The 14608-nt window shown below is 50.5% G+C and overlaps 1 protein-coding gene across 2 annotated transcripts in view; it reads left to right on the forward strand.

Annotated features, from left to right (window-relative positions):
* GJC2 (gap junction protein gamma 2) overlaps positions 1-14608 on the forward strand; it is a 46704-nt gene that overhangs the window by 20037 nt on the left and 12059 nt on the right. The window lies entirely within an intron of this gene.

Genomic DNA, 14608 nt, shown 5'->3' on the forward strand with positions numbered 1-14608 from the left:
TTTTCAATCTTACAGGATGAATTACCAGCTTTGAGTGTTTGATAATAGTAATAATTGAGTGTGACACGCGTGCAAAGGTAAAATTTTAGGTTTCTAGATTAGGGGTTCAGAGGGGACAAGATGGAGGAATTGGGTGTGTCTTGTCCTTTTTCTCCTTCTTCATGCCCTCCATGTTTCACTGTGGTGTTGGCATTTTTCTGTTGGTTCAGGCTGGGGACACACTGTTCAATGTAGGTGACAGATATTGGCACGTTATTGTAAATCCAGCACAGGTAGTTTGTGGTATTTAATGTTTGTACCATCCCACTGAGGGCAGAGCCCCACACGCTGCCCTGCAGGACAGAGCTGCGGCAGGGCAGCAGAACATGTTAGAGATAAACAGAATAAACAACCTTGAAACAGCACAGACCAATTATGGCTTCTGCTTTGGCAGTGGGGCTGACAGACAGAGACTTTCTACAATCTTGGAATCACCAATACCCACAGATTCCGACAGTCAGGCATTGGAAGGGGCTGCCCAGGGCAGTGGTGGAGTCACCATCCCTGGAAGTGTTCACACACACATTGATGTGGCACTTGGGGACGTGGTTTGAGGTGAACACGGCAGTGCTGCGTCGATGGTTGGACTTGATTATATCAGAGCTCATTTCCAACCTTAATACCCCTTAATGATTTAGTCTGGTAGGGCTAATCCAGCCACACCATCAATCTTCAGGAGGCTTCTCCTTTGGGTTGAACACCCCACAGCCCATCTCCAGTCCCTTGAGTCGCAGCCCTCCACCCCAGGCTCCACAAACACCTCTGGAAATGGATGTCTCCAGCCCTTCCAGCAGCAGCAGAGGGGTCAGTTCCTGTGGGATGGAGGCTGCTGCCGTCATTTCAATAGGTGGAACTAGGTGTAGCTCAGCTGCCCCCGTTACCAGTCCAGCAGGGTGATTTAGTGCCTGGAAAGGCCCGAAATATTTTGCTCCCAGTGGCTGACAGAGGATGGCTGGCAGGAAACGAGCGCGCCGCGCTCCAAGGCAGGGCAGGACTTGCTGGTTCTCTAATTTTCCGCCAGGTTTTGGAAATTCTTGGCAATGGAATGGAGAGCAGAAGAGAAGGGCCTCGGCCAAAGGAGAAATCCCACTCGGTCAGCGGGATTTTTGGGAAGGGTGGAGTGAGGAGATCTGAATGGGCAGCAGCAGGACAAGGGCTGGATCTGCTCTGCTGAGGTTGCTGGATGTGGGGTCGGGTGTGCCAGGAGAAGGCCTGCTCACTTTTGGGGCCAGCAGCCCCCCCAAAAAAGGTGGGGATGGACACAAAGAGGGGTCTGGGGTCATGGCAGGGTGATGATAATGGGATTTTGTCAGGGCAGAAGAGGCAGATCCATGCAGGAGGTAATGATGCAGCTGGTTGGGATCAGGTCCCACATGGGACAGGGTGACAATGCCATGGGACAAACCTTCTGTGGGACATCCTGGGCTTGGTTTGGATATTGTCCTCCACCAGGCAAATCCATTCCCTCGTCATATCTCAGCCACCCTCCACCCCAGGGCTGTGTTTGGTGCTGAGAATCCTGGTTTGCAGGACTCTCACAGCTCAAGAGAAGACAAAAACAGTATTTCCCTTGTTCTCTTTGGGAGAGGAGAAAATCACAGAATCCGATGGCGTGGGCTGGAAGGGACATTAAAGATCATCTGGTTCCCAGAAGGAGAATGCAGGCACCCATCCCTTTGCCTCACACATGCTGAGCAAGCGCTCCACCACTGGGGCTAACCCCCTGTGGGATTCCACAGGGGTGGAATGGGGAATAAAGGGGGTGAAATAGGGATCTCCTGCTCATTTCTGCCTGGAGTCACCCCAGAGGCAGCCAAGCAGCACTGCCATGAGCTCCAGAGGAATCAAGGCAGGCTCCAAGGCTTTGAGGTCAGTAGGGACCAAAAAGCAGCCAGGAAAAAAAGATGACAGTGGACACAGATCTGCTTTTAAATGGCACGAGGAAGCTCAGAGGCTCCATGTTTATCACAGGTGCCACCAGTCAGGTGTGGGACTGCTCCTCTGGCTCCAGGCCCCCCAGCAGGACACGATTTGGGGGTTTGGTTAATATTGTTTCCTCAAGGTTCTCAAAAACACAGATGGTGGTGTGGTTTCTCAATTATTTCTGTCTGGAGGCTGAAGGGAGGATGACTTGGAGAGGAAGGGAGGGAAAGAACCAGAGATGGAAAGATTGAATTTTCAAGAAAAGCCTCCCACCACTTCATCTTCTTTCCTCAGCTTCTGGTAATGGCCAGGGTGAGTGATTGCAGCTTTTCACTCCAGAAAATTCTCAGGGGGTTTCCTGGGATATTGAAATGTGGTGGGCTGGGTGCCCAGCCAGTGACCACCACAGCAAAGAGGATGGACCTCAGCTGAGCAGCAACAAACTGAGACATGTCCCAAAAGCTGCCTGCAGGTCAGAGACTCTGGCTTGGCATTTTTAAGGTCTGTTTATCACTAAGTGAAGGAGGATCTAGTTGTTTGGGGGTTTTTTTGTTTGTTTGTTTGTTTGTTTTTTCATAAATACCCTCTTTCCACAGCATTTTCTGTGCTGATTGCCTCTTTAAACTCAGCAGAGGAGGCTGAACCAGCCCTGGGCTGGCAGACAATGTGGAAGAAATGTGAGCACCAGACTGGGAGCCTGGGAAGGGGCTCCCTGCACATCCAGGAGGGATTTTAGTATTATTGTGAATTAAACCATGACTGCAACATCCTCTGTGTCCCATCCCCAGCCTCACAGTGGAGCTTCAGGCATCCCTGCCTAGGAGCCAGACAAATTCTCCAGGAGTACAGCAGGAGCTCCCCTCTTCTCAGATTTGGTGTCAGCAGGGCAGGGCTCACCTGAGCTGTTTTTTCTTTAGCAAAAGCTGCACCCACAGGCCTGGTGCTCCCTTGGGAAGGTCTCTGCATTCAGGACCAACCTGAAAACAAAGACAGACCCCTCATGTCACAGCCCCCGTGTCTCAGGCGTTGCTGGCTCAGGCCCACAGCCACGAGCTGCCGTGTCCCCTGTGTAACAGGCATGGAAGGGCTGTCCTCCTCCTCCTCCTCCTCCTTCTCCTCCTCCTCCTCCATATTCCTGCCTTCCCCTTCCGCCTCAACGTGCTCATTCATGAGAAATCTCCAGTTGGACGGACGTGCGGAGAGGAATTGATGTTGGCGCGTTTTTTCCCGCGCGTCGGCCAAGGGAGGTCGTAGGCCCGATGGGATTTAATCTTTGTTTTCACAGCTGGATTCCGTATTATCCTTTCTTCTCTCCAGCTTTTTATTGCTGCTCAGTCCCTGGAGCAACCTGTTGGGAAGCAGAGTGTGTGCTCGTGTGGAGCACAGGCTGCTGTGGCTGCCCGAGGGGCACCCAGGGGTGCTGTCCCCCCCAGGACGAGGAGCAATGGCCATAAACAAAAACACAACGAGTTCCACCTCAACGTGAGGAAAAACTTCTTCCCATGGGGGGTGGCAGAGCTGTGGAACAGCTGCCCAGGGAGGGCGTGGAGTCTCCCTGCCTGGAGACACCCCAACCCCACCTGGGTGAGTTCCTGTGTCACCTGCTCCAGGTGTCCCTGCCTTGTCAGAGGGGTTGGACTGGGTGGTCTCCAGAGGTCCCTTCCAACCACCACATTTCCAGGGCTCTGTGATTCCACGAGCTGCACAGCCCCACGTGTTCTCCGAGGATTGAGGCAGGAAGGGATTACCTGCTCCTGCAGGGGGACCACGCAATGGATCTGTCTGGGCAGGGAGGGAGGTGCCATCCTGTCGGTGCTGCCATCCCCAGCACGGGAAGAATGATGATGTGCAGAACTCTGTGGTATCAGAAGGTTAATTAATGACTTTATTAAACAATATTATACTATATTACACTAACAAGAACGATCACTAACTAGAAAACCTGTGACTCTCTCTGCCGAGAGTCCCGACACAGCTGTGACCTAATTGGTCAATTACTCCAAAACACCATCACCAGTGCCCAGCTAAGAAATCACCTTGGGTAACCAATCTCCATAACACATTCCACATGTGCACAGCAAGGAGCAGCAGCAGCAGCAAGTGAGATAAGAATTTATTTGATTCTCTTTTCTCTGCTTGTCTCAGGAGCAATCCTGAGAAAGCCAAGTCTCTCTTTGTTCAGAGGACATGTGAATACCACACCATCCCATAACAGTCCCCTGAGGACACTTGGCTGCAGCCCAGATCTCCTGGCTCCTTTTATCCTGGCCACACCAAGCTGGTCCAACCATCTTGGTCCATCCCTTGGTAGAGCAGGGAGCAAGGCTGGGAACATCTGCCTTGGCCTGGAGCATGATGGTATCACATCAAACCCTTGGGATCATGGTCCCAGCCTGGGCACACCATGACTTTGGGGAGTGCTCCAGGGTTTGGTGAAGCTGGGCTATGAATTAGTGGTGTGGTGTAGGGTTTGGTGGTGTTGGGGTAGGTTTGGGGGTGTTGGATCGTTTTTCATGGTGCTGGTGTAGGGTTTGGTGGTGCTGGTGTAGGTTTGGTGGTGTGGTGTGGGTTTAGAGGTAGTAGGGTAGAATTTGTGGTGCTGGTGTAGGGTTGGTGGTGCTGGTATAGGTTTAGTGGTGACAGCATCATTCTGGCTGCTGCTGGGAGTCACCTCTCCAAGCCACCTCTCCCCCAGGCACCATTTGTGTTTCAGAGCAGTGATCTGTACATATTTATTTAAATGCCCTATTGGAATACATAAGTGCTGTCACCAGTGATAATGAGACCTGGTGTAACATCTCCTGCTACGTCAGGGATGAGGAGTGACCATAATTACCAACTCTGAGCACAAACCTACAAAGCTCTGTGCTGGATTGTGCTGACAGGCCATTTTCTTCCTCTTTTGGATGTTCATTTGTTCCGTTTTTAAACTAAATGCAATGAAGGAATGCATCTTTGTGCAAATGATAAGTCTGGTTTTAAAACTGTGTTGAGACAGATGTGACAAAACTGGAACAAATTAAAACCACATCTTTTTTCCTTATTGATTCTTGTTGGAGTTGGGCTTTTGAAATGATGGAATTTCCCATCTGAGAAGCAAAAATGTTTGAGCACCACAAGCGAGAGCAAGACATGGAACAGCAATTTTAGTTATCTTTTTCCTCTTGGATTATCTTCACTAAACTTTTTTTCCCCTGACTTTTGGAGGTGAGATGCAGGACTCATCCTCACCTTTGGTGGCTGTGGGTGCTGCCCACTTTGAAAGGGATTTGTGATGGAAAACGTGGCAAAGGCGCTGCTAAAAAGGAATACTGGGATTTGGAAAACATTCTTTCCCCTTTTGCGTAGACTAAAAATCCACGGAACTGTGTTATAATTCTTATTTGGCAGTAATTTGGTGGTAGTTATGGGCAGAAAGGGATCTGGAGGCTCGGTCAGTGAGGGACAGAGTCCTGAGGGGAGAGAGGGACCCTGCTCCCCTGAATCCCTGCAGGCTTTGGGGATGACCAGATACGTGGTGTCCCTTCTTGGCACGGGGGACACGGGGCTGTCCAGATGTCAGGCAGGACCTCTGACCTCTGCGGCGTCAGCGGGTGGTGGCCACCTATATAAACATGTCCAGGAAGGTTCCTGTCCCCGTTTCTGTCCCTCTTCCACCCCGTGCTCGCCTTCGGCTCCGACCCTGCTCGCGTCGGCACCGGCAGCGCTCGCCGATGCTCCAGCCCGGAGCTCTGGAAGGTACCGTGCTGCTCGCCCACCCTGGGCTCTCCTCTGGGCATTGCTCTCTCATCCTCCTCTTTGCATGTAAATCTGGCTGTGTAATTGAGTCTGTGCCTAATTACCTAAGGGCTTTTTAAATATTTGCTGGTGGTGTCGGTGTAATGAATTATCTCGCTGAGCAGAGTAGGAACCTGCCCCAGTCGTGCTGGGAACCCGGCCAGGAGGGTAGGAAAGCACTTGTGGAAATAATATTTCCTATTTTTCCTTATTTTCTGTTGTGTCTGTTATCTAAGAACAGCTTGGCAAGATCACATCCAACCCATTTGCTGCCTTATTTTTCATGCTGAAGTCTCTGTCTCCCCTTTTAACTCTGTTTAGGTCTAATTAGCAATGAGGAAATGGGCCACAAAGTCACATCTAATTGTCTTGGACTATTGCTTTGGCATTTTCCTTCTTGTCTTCATAGAATCCCAGAATTGTTTGGGTGGGAAGAGACCTTAAAGATCACCCCCTGCCAGGGACACCTTCCCCTACCCCAGGCTGCTCCAAGCCCCATCCAGCTTGTTCTGGAACCTCCAGGGATGGATGGGGAGGGCACAGCCTCTCTGGGCTCCTTCTTGTTGTCTTCAATATAATTTTAAAGTTGGGGTTGAATTTCTTTACCAGAAAGACTTTGTTACCATAAAGAAAATCTGGTGTTCAGGGCTGAGCTGAGGTGTTTTGGTGCTTTGGGGTGGCAAGTGTGCAGCAGATTTATTTGGGGAGGGCACAGGGATGGGTTTATATGGTGGAGAGAAGGGTTTGACAGCTGTTCCCAGCCCTTGTCCCTGTTTGCACAACACTTGGATCAAGGAGCAGCCTCACTGTTATGCTCTGTCTGACCTGACAAGTCAGAGACTTCTCCAAAGCCAAAAGATTGGGAAATAGATAAAATAGATATCCCAGCAATGTGTGTTGGAATCTGCAGCAAGGTTTGGTTTTTCAGAGATGATGGTTTGGGTCAAATTTTGTCTTATCTCACAAATTCCTGCTGCCTGAGCTTCACCTCAGCTCCTGCAAGCAGAACCCCTGTGGTGGGTGATGGGTTTGGGAGAGCACAGGAGGGTCACCAGGGTGACCAGAGGGATGGAGAACCTCTCCTGTGGGGAGAGGCTGGCAGAACTGGGATTGTTCAGCCTGGAGAAGAGAAGGCTTCAAGGTGACCTTTTCTGTAGCTAAAGGGGCTACAAGAGAGCTGGAGGGGAATTTTAGGCAAGGGATGGAGGGACAGGACAAGGGGGAATGGCTTTAAATTGATAGAAGGTAGCTTTAGATGAGATATGAGGAATAAAATCTTCCTTGTGAGGGTGGGCAGGCCCTAGCACAGGGTGCCCAGAGCAGCTGTGGCTGCCCCTGGATCCCTGGAAGTGTCCAAGGCCAGGTTGGATGGAGCTTGGAGCAGCCTGGGATAGTGGAAGGTGTCCCTGACATGGCAGGGAGTTGGAACAAGATGGGCTTTAAGACCCCTTCCATCCCAAACCATTCTGGGATTCTGTGATTCCATTCCTGGCAGAGCAGGCTGCAGCACCCTGAGGAGATGACACCCCAAAACAGGACATTGAAGCTGCTCCAAATGACCCCCAGGAGTCTTTAACCACCTTAGAGTCCTTAAAGTTGTTTAGAGCAGCAAGAAGGAGCTCTGCCCCACGGATGGTGCAGCACAGGACATCCTCAGTGGTCCCAGGGTCTGGCCAGGGCAGCACGAGGGAACAGCCTGAGAACCAGGCAGAACATGGACCTGATGCAAATACCTGAGCTGGCTCCTGTGGGTCCTGTTCCTGGACAAATTTATGGCCCTGTTGCAATTGAGAGGTTTCTTTTGGTTGGCAAATTACAAATATTTTTGCATTGTAAAAAATTAGAATAATAGAATTATTTAAGATCCTCACCAGTCAACTCAGCATCATCATAACCACCCCTAAACCACATCCCCAGGCGCCACATCCACACAGTTTGGAACACTTCCAGTGACAGTGATTTTACCACTGCCCTGGGCAGAATGTTCTAGTATTTTACAACTCTTTCTGTGAAGAATTTTTCCCTAATACCCAATCTAAACCTCGCCTAGTTCAACTTGAGGCCATTTATTCTTGTCCTGTCACTCGTTATCCGAGAAAAGATAAAAACATTAAATAATTTTGGAGCATTTCTCATGGCTGTCCTGGCTGGGTGTGACCAGGCCGTGCCATCTGCTGCAGTGGCTGTCCCTGTGTCTGACATGGATGAGGTGTGTGGTGACAGAAATGACACCATTGTTGTTTCCACTGGAACATCTGGGAAATAAAAAAAAAAAAATAGTCAAACTCCCAGTGTCAGCAGCCTGACTGTGACATTGCAAAGCATTTTCCACAGACAAAACCACCCCAAACCTGTGAGTATTGCAGGTGTTTGCAAGAGGAGATTGGTGAGGAAAGCTGGTGGAGGTGTTGAGCGTGTCCTGCTTTCAGAGAACCACAGAATCATGGAAGGGTTTGGGTTGGAGGGGACCTCAAAGCCCATCCTGTTCCAAACCCTGCCATGGCTGGCACAGCTTCCACTGTCCCAGGGTTCTCCAAGTTCCATCCAGCCTGGCCTTGGGCACTGCCAGGGATCCAGGGACAGCCCCAGCTGCTCTGGGCACTCTGTGCCAGGGGGCCTGCCCATCCTCCCAGCCAGGAATTCCCTCCTAAAATCCCACCTATCCACCCCCTCTGGCAGTGGGAGCCATTCCCTGTGTCCTGTCCCTCCATCCCCAGTCCCTCTCCAGCTCTCCTGGAGCCCCTTCAGGCCCTGGAAGTGGCTCTGAGCTCTCCCTGGAGCTTCTCCAGGTGAACATTCCCAGCTCTCCCAGCTCTGTCACCTCCATGCCTTTCTTTGGGTGGCTCCCAAGGCCAGAACTGTTCCACTCCATTTTGGGGGTTGCTGTCTTTATGCTCAAGCTTTCCTGAAGGTCTTGCTGCTTCCATCCCCTTCCGTCTTCCCACACTGACACTGGGAATGTGGTTCTCGTGCTACTGAAAAATAGGGGAAAATGTTCCTTTCACCCACTTGGCAGCAGTCAAGGGCTCTCCCAGCAGCTCTGAATGCAGCTCAGCAGCCGTGGCTGAGCTCCCAACCTCTCCTGACCCCTTTTCCTGGGGTTCTTCCAAGCTCCCTCCTAACAATCCCTCTCTGCCCATCCACAGGTGTTAGGAACAACACCACCAAACCCACACCTTGCTGGAGCAGCCAAAAATGTGTCCCTTTCCCTTTTTTTTCCCAGCCTTCCCTAACCTTTCCCATACACCCTGACCTTTTTCCTCTGCCCCCACCTGCATTAAAGCACCGCTGTGGGGTGAACTGTAGATGGAGGAATATCCACATGGACAACAGAGGGAGGAGGAGATGAGCCATGAACTTTTACACAGCCCAGGGATGGATTTCCTCTGATTTCAATTGAATTGTTTCAATTTTTTTTTTTTTTTACTCTTTTGTAGAAGTTCAGGAAGGTCTAGAGCAAGACAAGCCTGGCTTGGCTTCACAGGGCTGGCAACAGCGAGTGGAAATTTTATTGTTTCCTGTTATGAGAGCTGAGGGAGGCAGGATGGGATTTCAGGAGAAACACGGGCAGCTCGAACTCCAGGGATGACCCTGATGGGTGGGGCTGGAGATAGCTTTTCATCCCCTCCAGCCACTTCAGGAAAGGGAAGCAAATAGAGGAGGGAATAATGGCTCGATTTGACCTCTGGCTATCGAGGCAGGTGTTATCTTTGGAGCAGGAATACAACGCTATAAAGGGTTTTGCTGAGCCATGTCCCAGGGCTCCACCTGAGTCCCTTCTTGTCACCTCTCAGCACATCCCTGTGTCATCTCACCACCTCAGACACCTCAGCAGAAAGGTTCCCCTCAGAAAAATTAATGTTTTTCTTTTTTTTTTCTCAACACTGAAATTTATCTCAAGAACGTGTCCATCGCAGTGAAATTTTCAGCTGGGAAGGGCTGGAATAAATTGCTTCTGCTCTCCAGCCTGGGTTTAAACATTTCCTCTGGGCTTTTGTACTTTAGAATTTAAATCTTATTGTTATTTATGCATATCATGTAAGTTTTTAGGTCATTTTCAAAGTGAAGTGCTTTTACCTTTCTGCAGTCATCAGCCAGCGGTATCTGAAGGAAACTTTCCCTGTTTTTCAGCAGAAATGTTATTTATTCTGCTAACAGCTTTGGCTTCTGGCTCCAGGCACAAACCAATGCAAACTTCACAGAAATTCCATTTTCTGACCTATCTTTGTGCTAACTGAGGCATAACTGTGGTCCAAATGTCAAGGCAGCTCAGAGCCAGAGTTTACATTTTCTGAGTGCATGAAGGAAAACATCCCTCACCTCGCTTTCAAACAGTCTTACATTATTCAGCCCAAATCCCCACAGGCGTTGGAAAAATGTGTAAGACCAGATTTTCCCTGTTTCATCCTTGCAAAGAGCCAGAGACCAACCACATAATTCTTTTCCAGATCAAAACCTTTCTGGGTTCCTCCAACAAGCAGAGCTGCGTGCAGGATAAAAATCAACCTGATGATGAATAAGTAGAGATTTTGTCTTTCTGCCCTTCAAATGACACGTATGCAGTGGGGTTGGCATCACCACTGCCCCGAAAAGTCTGAGCAGAGTTTTGTGACAAAGCAGATTTTAACAACAGACCCTGGCACAGCTTTTTCTGCTGCTTGTAAATTGGGTTTTTTTTAAGAGTTAAGGTTCTGGCTGAGTTCTTAGGATGCAAGCCCTGATTAGCCCCAAATCTTGGAGAGCTCCCAAAGCTCTGCATGAAGGAGGGAAGAAGTTTGCACAGCTGGGATGGTTTTGGTGTCAAGTCAGGGAGTTTGGTGGGACTGAAAGGGAGCCTGGTGCTGCTTGACTCAGCTGGCACATCTCAGTCGAGCAGCACCAGGGCCAGTCCCACCTCTGCTCCCCAGATCCTGAACACTCCCTGGGACAGCCACGCTTGTCCCTGATCCCCTCACCATGGGATTGTTGGCTGGGTTTCTGGTTCATGAGGAAATGGGCTCTTTCTGTCCCCAGGCCCGGCTCCTCCACCCATTAACCCAAGTTCTGTCCCAGTGTGGTGCTTCCATCCGTGCTGGGAGCTGCTGGCCTGTCCCAAAGCACTCAAGAGATGTGGCCCAGCCCAGCCCAGCCATGTCACTGGGGCAATGGCACAGCTTGGGTCCCTGGGAACATAGCTTGGGTCCTTGGGGACACAGCTTGGATCTTTGGGGACACAGTTTGGGTCCCTGGGGACACAACTTGGGTCCTTGGGGACATAACTTGGGTTCCTGGGGACATGTGTTCCTGGGGACACAGTTTGGGTTCCTGGGGACAGGGTTTGGGTCCTTGGGGACACAGCCTGGGTCCTTGGGGACACAGCTTGGATCTTTGGGGACACAGCTCAGGTTCTTGGGGACATAACTTGTGTTCCTGGGGACACAGTTTGGGTTCCTGGGGACAGGGTTTGGGTCCCTGGGGACACAACTTGGGTCATTGGAGACACAGTTTGGGTCCTGGGGACACAACTTATGTTCCTGGGGACACAAATTGGGTTCCTGGGGACGCAGTTTGGGTCCTGGGGATACAACTTGGGTCCTTGGGGACACAACTTGGGTTCCTGGGGACACAGTTCAGGTCCTGGGGACACAACCTGGGTCCCTGGGGACACAACTTGGGTTCCTGGGGACACAGTTTGGGTCCTGGGGTTGCTGAAGGCTCTGGAGACTCCAGGCATGAAGAAGAGGCTCCCATGGGAGCTGGTGGCCTCTTTCCAACCAGGAATGCAAATGGAGATGTCCCAGCGGGTCCAAGGAACCTGGTGCAGTGGAAGGTGTCCCCACCCATGGCAAGGGGGTGGGACTGGAGGATCTTTAGGGTCCCTTTCCAGCCAAACTATTCTGGGATTCTCCACAGTGCTCTGCTCACCTTGTCCTATCAGCCAGGGACGTGCCGCTAGAAATGTCAAATTCACAACGCTGGATGAACCAAACTGGCTGAAAATGAGCCTGAATCCTCTTCCAAACCCATGGGTTCCCCCACACCTGTGTGCTCCTGGGACAGCAGCTCTGAAAACAGAAGAGGGGGTGGAAGAAAGGAGGACACATTGAGGAAGAGGGTATCAACCCCTAAAACCCATCTTGAAGGGGATAAAACCTCAGCGTGCCTCCCTTGTGACTCTGTCACTCACTGACCGAGCCCCCAGATCCCTTTCTCCCCATAACTGCCACCAAATTACTGCCAAATAAGAATTATAACACAGTTCTGTGGACTTTTAGTCTATGCAAAAGGGGAAAGAATGTTTTCCAAATCCCAGTATTCCTTTTTAGCAGCGCCTTTGCCACACTTTCCATCACAAATCCCTTTCAAAGTGGGCAGCACCCACAGCCACCAAAGGTGAGGATGAGTCCTGCATCCCACCTCCAAAAGTCAGGGGAAAAAAAGTTCTGTGAAGTTAATCCAAGAGGAAAAAGAAAAGAACTAAAACTGCTGCTTCATGTCTTGCTCTCGCTTGTGGTGCTCAAACATTTTTGCTTCTCAGATGGGAAATTCCATTATCTCAAAAGCCCAGCTCCAACAAGAATCAATAAGGAAAAAAGATGTGGTTTTAATTTGTTCCAATTTTGTCACATCTGTCTCAACACAGTTTTAAAACCAGACTTATCATTTGCACAAAGATGCATTCCTTCATTGCATTTACTTTAAAAACGGAACAAATGAACATCCAAAAGAAGAAGAAAATGGCCTGTCAGCACAATCCAGCACAGAGCTTTGTAGGTTTGTGCTCAGAGTGGGTAATTATGGTCACTCCTCATCCCTGATGTAGCAGGAGATGTTACACCAGGTCTCATTATCACTGGTGACAGCACTTATGTATTCCAATAGGGATTTAAATAAATATGTACAGATCACTGCTCTGAAACACAAATGGTGCCTGGGGGAGAGGTGGCTTGGAGAGGTGACTCCCAGCAGGAACCAGAATTATACAAAGCTGCATCACAACCTTCCCCCTCTGTTTCTGTAACACCTTCTGTGCAGCCAATTGGTGTCAAAGTGCTGGCTAGCGATTCCCTGGTGTGGCTAGTGAGGGCTACAGAGTGGCCACCTGGGTCTCTGCTGAGATTAAGAGGTGCTGGTGTGTGCAGCGGCATGAGCAGCGCTCGCTCTGAGGTGCCGCGAGGAAAGGACACAAAATGGGGTTTTGCTACAACTTATAAAGGGTGTGGGCGTGAAGGGGTGGCAACATGGGATACCAATGGAAGCAGATTACAGTGTGATCACCTCATGGGTCACAACCTATGGGGAGAAGACAGGGGAGGGGAGAAGCCTCGGGGACTAACCAACTCTAAGAACATGGATGATTGACAGGGAACCTTCCAGAACCAAATGGGGGTGGCTATGATGACAGACAGGGAGGTGGGCAGATCAACTTGGATTGGCACATCTATTTAAGGGTGAGAGGGGAGGAACAGGGAGATTGGCACTCTGAGGGACAGCTGAGTGGTGGGGAAATTTAGGAGTGAACAACCTGCAAGAAAGCATTGTGAGGGGAAGGAATGGGGGGTATGAGGAACTTCCTAACGTTAAACTCCTAACTCATATAATCAAACATTGTAAAATCCTAGAAGAACACACAACACCACATTTCTCCTCTCTTTTATTCCCATCTCTCCTAGCCAGGCATTGACCTGAGGACACTGGATGCTGCAGGGGTGGGTTTTTCCCTGTACACCCATTTATGGCTCTGCCTTCTGCCTCCTGCCCTGGTGATGGTTTGGGGATGGGGAGCCCTCACTGGTGATGGTTTGGTGATGGGGAGCCCTCAGTCCCTGCCAGTGTGGTGGCTGCAGCAGGAGCAGATGTTGCCTGACCTGCCTGAAGCACAGATGCCCCAAAAATCTTTCCCCAAATGTGAGAGCTGTGTGTATAAATAACCCTCATGGTTAGAAAGCAAAGAGCCTGGAAAATCTGCCTGACCCACGGGGCTGGGACCACGCTGAGCTGCCTTTTATCTCTGAGCTGAGCCTGGGAGTTGTTCTCAGCTGGTTATTTTTAAATAACCAACAGCACTTCCCTGCAGCTCTGTGCTGCACCAGCAGCAGCAGGTGGGACTTCCACCACAGGTTTTGGGTGGGAAGGAGCTCTTGGTGGCCATCCCTCAGCTCTGGTGGATGTCCCAGCGTGTGGCTTTCAGGAGCAGGTGTGATGTGTGCTGCAGGGACTCTGCTCGTGGGGGATGCACCAAGGCACATTCAGTGACCACGAGGTGAGCCTCTGCTGTCTCCAGAGCTGAAGGACCTTGAGGGGAAGGAGGTCACTGCCCCAGTGTGCTGGAGGCCAATCCCTACTCCGGGAATAAGCAGGGATAACGTGGCCTCAGCCTGCTGCGTGTTCTCACTCTCTCAGAGGGAGATCTCCAGCCCTGGTGGGAGGTTTGGAGATCTCCAACCCTGGTGCTCATCTCTGGGACCTCCCTGTGTCCTTTGGGAGAGTTAAGCTGTCGGTGTGCCACGTGCTGAAGTTGAAACATGAAGCCAGGGTTGTGCTAATTCAACTTTTTCAGAGGTTTATTCCCCAGAAATGCCTCCCAGACGCTGGATTTCCTGGTGTGGCATATTCCCACCAAGGTGTGTTCATCCCTACACCTCACTCAGCTGATAGGGCTTTTCCTGCCTATCTTAGGTGACTCATTCCAAACAGGGAATAAACTTATCAGTAATGATAAGTGGGTAATTAGTTTATAGCATAAAATCTCGAGGAATGGGACTGCAATAAAATGCAGCACAGATGCTGCTCCCTGCAAGAGCATCCAGGCAACGAGTGCCAACGAGCAGGAATTGCCCTTCCAGGTCCATTCAGGCTTTTTGAGAAGCCAGAGCTCTGAATATCCTGC

The sequence above is a fragment of the Taeniopygia guttata genome, chromosome 2 (genome assembly GCF_048771995.1).
Source record: "Taeniopygia guttata chromosome 2, bTaeGut7.mat, whole genome shotgun sequence".
NCBI lineage: Eukaryota > Metazoa > Chordata > Aves > Passeriformes > Estrildidae > Taeniopygia > Taeniopygia guttata.